We start from the raw sequence: 15,149 nt of genomic DNA, 5'->3' as shown, positions 1-15,149 counted from the left end.
GCCTGAAACTCAGCCTCCTTAGCACGAGCCTCCTGCAGGGCTAGCTGTAACTTAGCTATTTCAATCTGCATTTGCTCATTTGGAGGAGTTACATTAAACAAGCTTTCATTAATCATGTCAACAATTTGATCTTTAGAATGATGAGAGCGAACAGCAATTCCCAATTGTTGAGCAACAAGCTTAAGTTCATTCTTTGTTCTGTTTTCTACATCACACACTGTTTGCACATTTGACAAAAAATCTTTGGCTTCATCAAGCGTAGTAATAGTAGACATCATGAATAAATCACAGTCACAAAATATCAAACAATATCCTTATGATAATATCCTGAATATCCTGGCGAGGTTGCCAAATTTATGTTACGGAACAGAGATAGATAATGAACACTTCAAGTGAGAACACCAAAATCACTACTGTCCCGCAAAGTTCCAGGTTCAAAACAAAAGAGTTAGGTAAAATTACAAGTTAAAGTTTAATGCTCAAACTAACAACTAAACATTCAGGACTCATAAGGATAATGTAATGGCAAAAACAGGTTAAATATATGGTTAACTGCAATAGCCTCTACTAACACGAAATTAGCATGAATAAATTTATCTAAGTCAGCCCTGATAAAATGAGAAAATCGGATAATGCTCAGTGAATGCAAGATATATTATTACAGATACAAAATATTATTAACAATGGCTGACGCCTAAAACACTTGAATCACAAAAACCTTACCAGGCCTACGAATTAACACCTTATGCTATACAGCACAAGAAAAAATGTAATAACACTTATACTCAAATTACACAGCAGCTAGATGGTTGGAGACTTCCTGAGCACTCACAAAAATAATAACAACTGTACAGGGGAGGACAGAGATGTGAACAAAATGAGGAGTAGATCTAAGTGGCCATTAATGTAGAGACTGAGCTCATTATATAGGGGCCGGCAGAGCTTGATACAACTTGTAAGAAGGACGCGCAAATGAAGCCATAGGGGACAAAGAGTTGACACTCCTGCTCTGAACAACAAAAAGAACGACTTACTCTACTATAAGGGGAGAAGGGGGGAGTGAGGTAGAACACGCTCGTGATCAAACATGCAGCATACTGTACGTTAGAATTATACAAAGGATGATGAAATCATAGGCTATGTAACAATATATAGATAGATAGATAGATAGATAGATATAGATAGATAGATAGATAGATATAGATAGATAGATAGAGATAGATAGATATAGATATACATATCGCTCCAGTACGGCCTGCGGACCCTCCAGGGAAACGTCGTCTCTGGCATTTTGGAGCTGCGGACTGGGAGGCCCTCAGGCAGTACTTCTTTGATTTTCCCTGGAATGATTATTGCTTCCATGGCCGTGAGCCATCTGAGTGTGCCTTGCGCATTACGGAGGTTATTCTCTCGGGCATGGAAGCATACATTCCTTTCTCATATCCTTTGACTAACGCAAGAAAGCCTTGGTTTAATCACGCTTGTTCTAATGCTGTCCGCAACAAGGAGAAGGCCTACAAAAGGTACCGGAGCCAACCCACCCCTGAATCACATAATCTTTACGTTTCTGCCCGGAATCGTGCTAAGTCTGTTCTTCGCTCTACTAAAAATAATTTCATCCATACTAAATGCTCTCAACTCTCCAACTCGAATTCTTCCCGCTCCTTCTGGCACCTTGCCAAAAATCTTTCTAACAACTTTACCTCATCATCCTTCCCTCCTCTTTTCTACTCTGATGGTTCTGTAGCTATTTCTTCTACTGATAAAGCGGATCTCTTCGCACAGACTTTCTCCTCCAATTCCACCTTAGACGATTCCGGTGCTGTTCCTCCATCACTTCCCCCTCTGACTTCCTCATGGCTGACATTAAAATTTCTTCAGTTGATGTATTTTCTGCCATTACTGGCCTCAGTACTAACAAGGCATATGGGCCTGATGGGGTCCCTCCTGTTGTTCTCAAAAACTGTGCTTCTGTGCTTACACCCTGCCTAGGCAAACTATTTCGCCTTTGTCTGTCAACTTGTACCTTTCCTTCTTGCTGGAAGTTTGCTCTCATTCAGCCAGTCCCAAAGAAGGGTGACCACTCCCAACCCTCCAACTATCGTCCAATTGCTTTAACGTCCTGTATTTCAAAAGTTTTCGAGTCAATTCTTAATAAAAAATTTTAAGGCATCTTTCCTATCACAACCTTCTTTCCGATCGTCAGTATGGGTTCCGTCAGGGACGCTCCACTGGCGATCTTCTCACCTACCTTTCAGACTCCTGGTCATCCTCCTTTCGGGACTTTGGCGAAAGCTTTGCCATTGCACTTGACATCTCAAAGGCTTTCGATCGAGTCTGGCATAAATCTTTAATTTCCAAACTGCCCTCCTACGGTTTCTATCCTTCTATCTGTACCTTCATCGCTAGCTTCCTTTCTGGTCGTTCTATAGCTGCTGTCGTAGACGGCCATCGTTCTTCTCCTAGATCTATTAACAGTGGTGTTCCTCAGGGCTCTGTCCTATCACCAACTCTCTTCCTTTTATTCATCAATGATCTTCTAAGCTGTACATCTAACTCTATCCACTCATACGCTGATGACTCCACCCTTCACCTTTCCATTCGGTTCCCGCAACGCCCATCTCAACAGTTACTTCAAGAAACAAGGGATGAGGCTATGGCACACCTAATGTCTGACTTGGCTCATATCTCTGACTGGGGTAAAAATAATATGGTTGTCTTTAATGCTTCTAAGACTCAGTTCTTACACCTATCAACCCGACAAAATCTTCCACAGGTATACCCACTAATGTTTAATAATATTCAGATTAATCCTGCATCATCCTTGAACATGCTTGGGGTTTCATTTACTCGGGACTTATCTTGAAAAGATCATATTGCATCTCTTGTAAAATCTGCTTCCAAGAGATTGGGTGTGCTAAGCCGACTCCGCTCTTTCTTTACCCCTGCACAATTGTTGACTCTATACAGGGGTTTTATCCGCCCCTGTGTGGAGTACAACTCTCATGTGTGGGGAGGCTCCCCACATACAGCTCTTCTCAATAGGGTGGAGTCAAAGGCTTTTCGTCTCATTAACTCTCCTCCTCTTACTGACTCCCTTCAACCTCTGTCTCTTCGCCGCACTGTTGCATCTTTATCTCTTTTCTATCGCTACTTTAATGGTCACTGCTCCTCTGAACTGTCTGCTTGCATTCCTCCACCTCTACGACGGGCGCGTAGCACCCGTCTGGCAGCAAACTCTCATCCCTTTTCTGTCCAACTCTCTAATGCAAGAGTTAACCGTTACTCCCAGTCTTTCATTCATGCAACAGGTCAGCTCTGGAACTGTCTCCCTCTGTCTGTATTTCCTCCTGCCTATGATCTCCAGTCTTTCAAACGCAGTGTGTCCAGGCATCTCAAAATGATCGGATCTTGAATTTGGCTCTCTATTGTATTTTGTTTTTCTCTTGGAGGGAACTGTTACTGCGGGCTCATAGCCTTTGGTTCCTTCTTCCTCGCATAAAAAAAAAAAAAAAAAAAATATATACGTATACATATATATGGATGGGAGCCTCTGTGATACAGTGGTAGAGTGTGCGTTTCGCACGCTGGTGAGCGGGGGTTCGCCTCCCGCCAGAGTTGCAAAAAACTTTGGGAAGGGTTCACCAAGCCACTTGCTACTTTGGCGGACACAAGGGGTGCTGTGGTTGAACCAGTGTCGCATACTAGTATGCTTGCACCCAATCGGCTTAAGGCGGGCCGATTACACTTGGTTCACAGACTACACACACATCTAAAGCCACTACAGCACTACAATCACACTCACAAGCACTTCTCACCCTACATACAGTCTCTACCAGAAAGCCTAAGCCACTGGGTAGAGATACATTGGCTGTATCGTCCATGCTTCGGCAGGGATAGGCCGGTCCTGCAGTGGACCTCAACGGCCGATGATGATGATGATATATAGATGGGGTGATGAAAGAAGAAAAAACACGAGTAATTGAGAGAGGTATGTCGATGGTAATGAATGGTGATGAATGGAATATATCGAATTTGTTGTATGCTGATGATGCAGTACTACTTGCAAATACCGGACAAGAACTTGGTAGACTAGTGCAGAGTTTTGCTGATGTTTGTGAGCGTCGTCCCTTGAGAGTAAATGCAGAAAAGAGTATAGCAATGGTTATTGAGAGATGGTGACTCCCAGTGTGATGTTACAGTGAATGGAGAGAGACTGGAATTGGTGAGAGAGTTCAAATACCTGGGTACAGTGACAGAAAAGAGAGGAAAATGTGCAAAAGAAGTGGAAAGTAGAGTGATAAAAGGAAGGAATGCAGCTGGTGCTATGAAGGCCTTGATAAGAAAGAGAGGCTTGAGTGTTGCAGCTACACGAGGCCTACATGAAGGAGTGTTAGTGCCAGCACATATGGATGTGAGATTATGGTGTGGCATGAAAATGAAAAGTCACGAGTGAGAGTAATGGAGATGGGACTGCTGAGGATTGTATTTGGAGTACAGAGAGTGGTTAGGATAGGAAATAATGTGATTCGTGAAAAATGTGGAGTGAGGAAGTCTGTGGACACCAGAATCGAAGAAAGTGTATTGAGATGGTATGGTCATGTGGAGAGATTGGATAACAATAGAGTGGTGAAAACAGTACATCTGAGCGAATTTGAAGGAGGGAGGAAGTGAGGTAGGCCAAGGAGAAGGTGGAGGGATATGGTGGATGAGTGTGTGAGGAAGAGAGGTATGGAAGTCAGTGAGGCAAGGGGACTGACAAGAGGTCGAGCTGGCTGGATGAATGTTGTAAGAATAAGTGCATGATCTGGGATTTGGCACCCCTTTCTAACGTGACAGCGTCCGGCTTGACACTATCGGATACGTTTATGTGAAGCTACAGAATGTGGTGAATGTTTTGGGCGTATCAGATAGAGCCAGGATTCTGGGGGCTTGAATGATGAGTAAATGGAAGCGTGGTGCATTGGACTGGGCAAACTTGGACTGTCTGGACTTTGCTCCTCCTCACCCTGCCCTATAGGGTGGGAAAGGAGGTCCGGATGATGATGATGATAATAGACAGATATTGCCGGATTCCTATATTACTTTCAATGCCACTAATATTCCTGTCTCCAAAGTATTGACATTCTCGGTGTTTCACTTAACAGTGACCTCAGCTGGATCTTTCATGTTAGATCACTTGCTAAAACCGCCTCAGTGAAACTAGATTATTGTACTGAGTTCGTAGCTTCTTCACTTATGAGCAGTTGGCTATAGTTTATAAGAGTCATGTACAACGGCGGTCAAAAGTTCTGTCCTGATCCCAGGCACAACATGAATCTCTACCGATTGAGGTTCGAACAACGATGCTTCGAGAGGAGCGGGATGCGAGATGCTGGGGTGGCAGGAGACGGGGTCAAAGGGAGGGATTGAGTGTCCAGATCCATGGGAAGATAAGTAACCAAGATTGCCATCATCTCAATATGATTCACTGATAATATTATATTAAATTAATAAGTATGAACATGATGATATACAGGCAACTGTATATGCCGTGAGATAATTTTTTATATGGGGATTAAGAGAATCATGGTTAGTACTACAATGCTTCTCAGTCCTCGTATCGTAGAAGCAATCAGTTAGTATTTCATTTTTTCAATCATCGTTTGGGTAACTGTGATTCGTTGGTTTCTTTGTAGACGAGTTAGTCGTCAGTTATCACTGGATATTAAACTTTTCAGTGTATATTATGATTATACTTTTCTGTCTTTAATAAGGTTATCATTCTTACCACACTTACAGGTATACCATGCCACCGTGATTTTGAGTCGCTTCAGCTAAGGAAGGACTTTAAGGCAAAAGCCTGATCATTTCAACCAGTTTCAGTAGAAAGAGCTCAGGATGAAGCTAGAAAATATAAGCAAATTTTAATCGAGAGGAAAGTTAAATAAATGTATTTATATCAATTCGACACTATTAATGACACACATACTCTAAAGAAGTTAGTGTATTCATGATACAGACTAGGAATACTACTACTTACATAAACAAATAATCCACATTGACTTAAGAAAAATGCATTCATATATAATTACACTAATTTGTGATAACCTTAGATACCATTAACCCTCACACAGGAAACAAGGATGATATTAACAGACACAAACATAATGCCAGGCTATAGGTAATTCATTGCCTACAGAGTATATATATAAAATACGCACGGTATAACTTATCAGTATTAAAGCTACCCCACACGGAATCAAAGAAAATTACATCATCAAGCATTCAAATGATGCAAACACATCAGTACAAGGTCCAACCACCCTGCGCTTGAACAACTTTATCAGTTCTCTTGGGTTGGGATGCCACTACATTATGACAAATATTCGGACGGTTCCTCACACACTCCCAAACCTCAAGGGCTTTACTTTTTACAGCTTGAACATTTATTTCTCCATCCACGTCCCAGCCCTTGCACATAATGGCCCATAAATTCTCTATTGGGTTTAGATCACAACCCTTTTAAGGCCAATCGAGGACATGCACTTCCGGGTGTTAATTTAGCAAAATCCTTTACCATTCTGCACATATCCACAAGACTCCTGTCGTGAACAAGTCTAATAAGATGAGGATGTGGAACTGCTATATTTCGCACGGATGGCAATAAAACATTTTCTAACACGTCAATGTATTTTCGCCCTGTAAATCCTTCTATTTTCGTCAGTTCTCCAGGTCCATTTCCCCACATCCATCCCCAAAATGATAGACTCACCCTATTACTTTCGCCGTTCTCCTGTATATTCATCCATTTCATACCGTGTGTTATACAGGTCTCCAACACGTTCGAGCCCCTTCTTCCTCAGACGTGAGGCATTTCTCATCAGTAAATATTACTGCATTCCAAAAATCTCCGTCCGCTCCTATACGCTGTAAAGCAAAGCCTAGTCTACACCTTTTATTGGTTTAAGTTTTTCTTTCTTGGTCATCCTGTAACAGTGAATGCCCATCTCGTGAATGAGTCTTCTCGTTGTCCGCGGATCGCAGGGAAGCTGAAGAGTCCGAGTAACCCGAACTGCAGAACTCCTTGACTGCCCGTTGACCAAGTCCGATATAAGGGCGACATCTTAACGAGTGAGAATTCGAGGTCTTCCACTGCGAGGCTTTGTCTTCACTGAGCCCTCCATTTGCCACCAACGAATCCATTGATTCACTTCAGACTTGACAGACACCTATGAGAAGGGCAATTTCTCTTGATGACTTTCCCACTTCTCACATCCCAGTGAAACGGCCACGGAATGTAATGACCTCAGGATGGTTTGCACTCTTGCCTTCAACCACCGCGTTGCCGAGTCTTTCCGTTATTTCTGCAATGAATATAAATAATGCAATAGTTTGCAATGTAGTCTTAGACTATTCACAGTTCGCTGTTGATTAAATTGCACGATAGCAATAGTTTGTAATGTAGTCTTAGACTATTTATAGTTTGCTGGTGATTATATTGCACGATAATATCGGTACTAAATTGCAACTTCAGGATTGCATATGTTATAGTTAACAGCAATGAAGGTTACAAAAAGACCCTGAATTATAAAAAGGGAAACTACCAAGACCTAAAGAAGCACTTCTTAGAAACTGATTGGGAAAAGGAGCGTAGAGGACAAGATTTAAATACTATATATAAAAAATTCTGTGAACTTTATGAAATAGTAGTCCAGAAGTACATCCCACAGCACAAAGAAGCAGAAAACAAAATAAAGAAATGGTTTAATACACAATGTAAAAAATCAAAAGAAAAAAGAGATTTGTTGTGGAATAGATACAGAAGACACAACAGTGGAAGGGCATATAACAACTATAAACAGGCAAGAAACGATTATACAAGAATAAGGAGGGAAGCCCAGAAACAGTTTGAGAAGGATATCATAAACAAAAGGCGTGATCAACCGAAACTATTTTACAGCTACATCAGATGCAAAACCAAAGCAAAAGTTAAAATACAATCCATTACGGACGAGGGAATCACCTATACACAAGTGAAGGATATTTGTGAAGCACTAAATAAGAATTTCCAATCAGTTTTTACAGAAGGAAATAAATTTGAGAGGGATTATGTGGAACATGCATGCCCACACATACTACCAGATATACAAATATCAGAAAAAGAAATACAGGAGGAGTTAAGTAAATTAGACAAAGGAAAAGCAAATGGTCCTGATGAAATTTCAGGTTGGATGCTACATGAATGTGCAAAGGAGTTAAGAAAACCATTATCTTTAATTTTCAAGAAATCCTTGAGTCAAGGTAAACTACCTGATATTTGGAAAAAAGCAAACATTGTACCCTTATTCAAGAAAGGGAATAGACAAAATCAACTCAACTACCGACCGATATCACTGACCAGTGTTGTAAGCAAGGTATTAGAAAAGCTGATAAGAAAAGTTTGGGTAAATCATCTAGAAGAACACAATATGATAACAGAAAGACAGTTTGGTTTCAGAAAAGGATAATCATGTGTTACTAATCTGTTGAGCTACTATGATAGAGTAACAGACACATTACAGAAAAGAGAAGGATGGGTGGACAGTATCTATTTAGATTTCAAGAAGGCATTTCAAAGAGTACTGCAACGAAGACTTTTATGGAAACTGTACCATCAAGGAGGAATCCGAGGCAAACTGTATTGTTGAACACAAGATTTTCTCAAAAAAAGTGAAATGAGAACAGTACTAAGGGGAAATTACTCATCATGGAGGGAAGTGACTAGCTGAGTTCCACAGGGCTCAGTGCTGGCACCAATCATTTTTTTAGTGTATATAAATGATATAGACAGCAACATTGAAAATGAAAGCTATCTAAATATGTTTGCTGATGATGCTAAAATGCAAAGGAGAATTACTAACACAGACTCTTGTAAAGAGCTACAAGAAGAATTAAATAAACTTCATGAATGGAGTAATACATGGCAAATGGAATTCAATGTGGACAGGTGTCATGTAATCAAGTTTGGTAAAAGTAGAAAAAACCTGATTAGGATTATAAGTTAGGAAATGAAACCCTACACACATCAGAAAGAGAGAAGGACCTAGGTGTGATCATCAATAACAGACTATCTCCGGCTGACCATATCAGTGAGAAGGTACAGAACATGTATACACTGCTTGCAAATATGAGAATAGCGTTCACATACATAACTGAAGACATGCTAAGAAAGATAATAACATCATTTATCAGACAAACCCTGGAGTATGCATCAGTAGTCTGGAACCCCCATCTCAAAAAACACATAATTAAGATTGAAAAGTTCAAAGGGCCGCTACAAAATGGGTACCAAGCTTCAGGGATCTAAGCTACGAAGAAAGACAAAACTGAATCTGCCAACACTACAGGAGAGAAGGAAAAGAGGAGACATGATTATGCTATATAAATGCATATCAGGGAAGGAGAAAATAGACATAAATGATTACATAACCTATGGGGATGCATCAGCAAGAGGACACTGCAAAAAAACTGCATAAAAAGAGAGGCGATAAAGACATAAGAAAATTTAGTTTCCCAAATAGTGCAATTGATCAGTGGAATGCACTACCGAATGAAATAGTGTGTGCATAAAACAATTCATAAATTTAAGGATATGTACGATAAATATGGTTAAAGACACAGGATAGTACAAGCTAGACTCATTCCTGTAAAGATACAATTAGGTAAGAACAATTAGGTAAGAACACACACACACAGAGGAGGGCAAAAACATTATCTCTTCTCCTAGTACAGGCAGGCGATTATAATCAGTCATATATGTACTCTCTTTCCATTAATCCCTCCACTATGATGACGTCTCTTTTCAGTCTCCAGATGAATTATTCACTTCATGATAATTTTTTCGAACTGGAGTGAGTTAAATATAGTCATTACGAGCGAGGGCGAAGCCTCGCGAGTCTCTCGCCAAACAGTGGCATTTTCTCACATATTAGCGGCCGAACTGTGCCGGGCCCAACCCGGGCCGACAGTAACGCTATTGAGAAGCTTATATCTCAGCAACCACAGGGCCGATCATATGATAGCCCAATTCTTTAAGATTTATTTTTGACAGATTTCATCACACCCCGGCGGTGCACGTGGAACGTGACCCCCGCCAAATGCAGCATGTCGAAAATCTTCAAAAGAGGGCCACAGGCCACAGGCCAGACAGTTTGTCGCAAAGGCATGAAACTTGGTAGGTAGATAGCTATCAATATACTCTAAGCATCCTCGGGGCGTCAGGCAACATTTCAATGCTTCTGGATTTAAATGGCCTTGCTCGTACCTTGTCAACAAGAGCATTTTACTGGTCATCAGCCTCTTCATTACTACGGTTCTATCTTCAGCTGAATAAAAGAGTCTGGTTGCTGCAAGAACAAAGCATAAAATTACGTTCATTGGTGTAAGGTATTGGCCTCTTCAGTCCGATGATCGTATTCTGTTCGTGCTTCCTCCAGACGATTTTTTTTTTTTTTTTTTTAGTTAAGAAGAGAGTGTCATTAGTGAACGAGATTGTATGCTGTACCTAATGAATCTCGTTCATAATGTCTATCCTCGTCTAAATAAATCGCAAAAATGAAAGAAAAGCATTCGGGAGCCGAATGCTAATCGCCCGCCAGAATATGCTGTTGGCCAAGTCCAAGATGTTGGCCATATAATGATACCCTGAAGGTTTCACGTTGATAGCTCAATTCGTTCATGAGATATAACGGTGCTAAAGGAAGGCGATAAAACTAGTTGACCTTCGAAGCCATTTTGGTGACCTTGACCTTGACTCCAAGTGCCCATTTTCGAACTCGGACGAGATTTTGGCCATGTCTTGATACCGTGAAAGTTTCAGGTTGATAGCTCAAGCCATTCATGAGATATAATGGGAACACACACACACACACACACACACACACACACACACACACACACAGAGGCGGGCAAAACCCTTATCGCTCCGCCTTGCTAAAAGGTGGACGATAATAAAATACACAATGCATCATATAAAATAATTAAGTACACACATTTTATAAAACCGACGCATGGTGAAGCAGTTTAATTTTCATGTATTAATTCTACCTGGCACGTAAATAAATATGTATTTTTTACCATTATCATTATAGCATTGAGTGAAAACTATGACGTAAAAGAGTGAAAAGCAGGAGTGAAGGGCTCGGTGCATGTAGTGATGACTCTTTTTGAATAACAGATGTAGACACTAATTATACACTGAGTCATGTTGATGAGCGCAGGGATGGTGCTGGTGGTGGTGGTGTTGGTGGTGGTGGTGGTCTGTTGGTGATGAGTGTACAGATGGGTGGTGCTGAATGGAGGGTGCTGTTGTTGGTGGTGGTTAGGTGGTGAGTGTAGGGGAGGCGGTGGTGAGTGTAGGGGTGATGGCGGTGAGTGTAGGGGTGATGGCGGTGAGTGTGGGGGTGGTGGTGGTGGTGGTAGGGGTGGTAGTGGTGGTGTAGGGATGGTGGCGATGAGAGTAGGGGTGGTGGTGGTGGTGGTAGGGGTGGTAATGGTGGTGTAGCGGTGGTGGCGATGAGCGTACGGGTGGTGGTTGTGAGTGTAGGGGTGGTGTTGGTAGTGAATGTATGGGTGGTGGTAATGATGGTGGTGAATGTAGGGATGGTAGTGGTGGTGGTGAATGTAGAGGTGGTGGTGGTGCTCACGAATATAGTGGTGGTGGTAGTGGTGATGAATGTAAGAGTGGTAGTAGTGATGGTGGTGAGTGTAAGGGTGGTGTTTGTGGTGGTGGTGAATGTAGGGGTGGTGATAGTGGTGGTGATAAGTATAGGGGTGGTGGTAGTGGTGGTGATGAATGTAGGGATGGTGGTGGTGGTGGTGGTGGAGGAGAATGGTGAGGTGGTTGTGGATGTAGAGATAATGGTAGTGGTGGTGGTGAATGTAGGGGTGGTGGTGAATGTAGGGGTGGTGGTGAATGTAGGGGTGGTGGTGAGTGTAGGAGTGATGGTAATTGTGGTGGAGAATGTTGGGATGATGATAGTGGTGATGGTGAATGTAGGGATGGTGTGGTGAATGTAGTCGTGAAGGTGAATGTAGGGGTAGTGGTGGTGAAAGCAGGGATGATGGTAGTGTGATAGTGATGGTAGTTAATGTAGTGGTGGTGGTGAATGTAGGGATGGTGGTAATGGTGGTGGTGAATTCAGGGATGGTGGTAGTGGTGGTGGTGGTGAGTGTAGGGATGGGGGCAGTGGTGGTGATGAATGTTGGGACGATGGTAGTGTGGTAGTGATGGTAGTTAATGTAGTGGTGGTGAATGTAGGGATGGTGGTAGTGGTGGTGGTGAGTGTAGGAATGGTGATAGTGGTGGTGGTGACTGTAGGGATGGTGGTAGTGGTGGTGGTGAGTGTAGGGATGGTGGTAGTGGTGGTGGTGAATGTAGGAATGGTGATAGTGGTGGTGGTGACTGTAGGGATGGGGGTAGTGGTGGTGGTGAGTGTAGGGATGGTGATAGTGGTGGTGGTGACTGTAGGGATGGTGGTAGTGGTGGTGGTGAGTGTAGGGATGGTGGTAGTGGTGGTGGTGAGTGTAGGGATGGTGGTAGTGGTGGTGGTGACTGTAGGGATGGTGGTAGTGGTGGTGGTGAGTGTAGGGATGGTGGTAGTGGTGGTGGTGACTGTAGGGATGGTGGTAGTGGTGGTGGTGACTGTAGGAATGGTAGTAGTGGTGGTGGTGAATGTAGTGGCGGTAGTGAGTGTTGGGGTGGTGGTGTTGAACGTAGTGATGGTGGTGAATATAGTGGTTGTTGTGAATATATAGATGGTGGTAATGGTAGTGGTGAACGTAGGGGTGGTGGTAGTGGTGGTGAACGTAGGGGTGGTGGTAGTGGTGGTGGTGAATGCAGGTAGTGGTTTTGGTGAATGTTGGGGTGGTGGGGGTGAATGTAGAGGTGGTGGTGAATATAAGGACAGTGGTCGTGGTGGTGGGGGTGAATGTAGGGGTGGTGGTGAATATAGGGACAGTGGTCGTGGTGGTGGGGGTGAATGTAGGGGTGGTGGTGGTGGTGGTGAGTGAAGGGGTGGTAATTGTGAATTTAGGGGTGACGGTGGTGGTGGTGGTGGTGAATGTAGGTGGTGATGGTGGCGGTGGTGGTATCTGCAGGGGTGGTGGTATGGTGAAGGTGGTGGTGAATTTAGAGGTGGTGTTGATGGTGGGGGTTGCGAATTTAGGGTTGGTGGTGGTGGTGAATTAATAGGTGGTGGTGGGGATGGTGGTGAATGTAGGGGTGGTAGTAGTTGTGGTGGTGAATGTAGGGGTGATGGTAGTGGTCGTGGTGAATGTAGGGGTGGTGGTAGTGGTGGTGGTGATTGTAGGGGTGACGCTGGTGAATATAGAGGTGGTGGTGGTGATTGTAGGGGTGGTCGTGGTGAATGTAGGGGTGGTGGTAGTGGTGGTGGTGATTGTAGGGGTGACGCTGGTGAATATAGGGGTGGTGGTGGTGATTGTAGGGGTGGTGGTGGTGAATGTAGGGGTGGTGGTAGTGGTGGTGGTGACTGTAGGGGTGGTGGTGGTGAATGTAGGGGTGGTGGTGGTGGTGGTGGTGATTGTAGGGGTGGTGGTGGTGAATGTAGGGGTGGTGGTGGTGAATATAGGGGTGGTGGTGGTGAATATAGGGGTGGTGGTGGTGAATATAGGGGTGATGGTGGTGAATGTAGGGGTGGTGGTGGTGAATATAGGGGTGGTGGTGGTGAATATAGGGGTGGTGGTATTAGTGAATGTACTGGTGGTGGTAGTGACGATAGTAAATGTAGGGATGGTGGTGGTGATGGTGATGAATGTGGAGGTGGTGGAGGTGGTGGTGGTGGTGGTGGTAGTGGTGGTGGGTGAGGGGTTAAGTGTAGTGATGGTGCAGTGAGTGTAGGGGAGGTGATAGTACTGGTGATGGGGGTGGTGATCGTCATTATGGCGGTGTGTGCCAGGGTGATAGTGAGTGGTGATGTGTTGAGATGTGGTAGCTATGAAATACAGTATATACTTCTAGGCAGGTGATGTCGAAGTGATAAGTCAGTATGATTATGTTATAGATAATGCAAGGCTAACGTCATTACCAACATCCTAACCAGTTTTCCCCCTGGGACTGGGATCCAGAACCAAGAACAGGTACACACACACACACACACACACACACACACACACACACACACATAGATAGATAGATAGATAGATAGATGTGTGTGTGTGTGTGTGTGTGTGTGTGTGTGTGTGTGTGTGTGTGTGTGTGAGTGTTTAGGCAGACTGACAGATACATACACAAAAGAACTATCAGGATGTCCAGTGAAGCTTATTCACATCGTCAGTCCACTCATTCAGACCTGTAAAATTCTCGACTCCGCGCCACAGGTGCAACTACACTAACATGCTTCAGTTTGTTACTTCACTCTCACAGCTAGTGTGGGGAGGTGTGAGTTTATAACAAGGGGGCAACCATTGTCATGAGCAGCTATGTACATAATTCATTCAGTTCTGTCCTTGATCAACCTTTTTTTTTTTTTTTCCACGTAGACTGTTTTCGCTTCATGGACATAATATTCAATCATTGCAAGCCGTCTTCTTAGCTTTACACGCTTCATCTTACCTTCAAACTCAAACGCTTAAATACTTTTAGCCACCGAGTCACACACACTGTGTCTGTGTGACCATGCAATCTAAGCACACACTCTCCTATCCTCAGATAAATGGGCTTTTTTATTCTACATATTCCACGAATCTTCATTTTTCTTATCTTGTGCAATCAATACAAACCTCATAATTCCTCAGCAACTCCATTTACACCACTATCACCCTAGATTCTACTCATACCTACCAATGTTTCGTAGCCATACAGTCATGTGGGTACGAATACTTTCTCAGGCATTCCTTTTGTAGCCCCTGTACTCAATTTCCCGTTCCCTATAAGGCTGCCGATGCACCTTATACTTTGTTTCCTTCAGCTGCTCTTAGATAGCCCTTCATTTTATACTTCCTTCTGCTTTATATTACCGCATCAAGGTATTAATAATTCTCCACCTATTCAATCTTTTTCCATCCACCAACTCATCAGACTGTGATTCAAATACTCTTGTACCTATTACTGTCTGTTTTACATTCACAGTCAGACATAATTCCTCAGTAACAGTTACAAAGCCTTGAAC

The sequence above is a fragment of the Coenobita brevimanus genome, chromosome 64 (assembly GCF_032717465.1).
Source record: "Coenobita brevimanus isolate Jiangsu-jjx chromosome 64, ASM3271746v2, whole genome shotgun sequence".
In the NCBI taxonomy this organism is placed as follows: Eukaryota; Metazoa; Arthropoda; class Malacostraca; order Decapoda; family Coenobitidae; genus Coenobita; species Coenobita brevimanus.
This window is presented reverse-complemented; position numbering follows the sequence as displayed.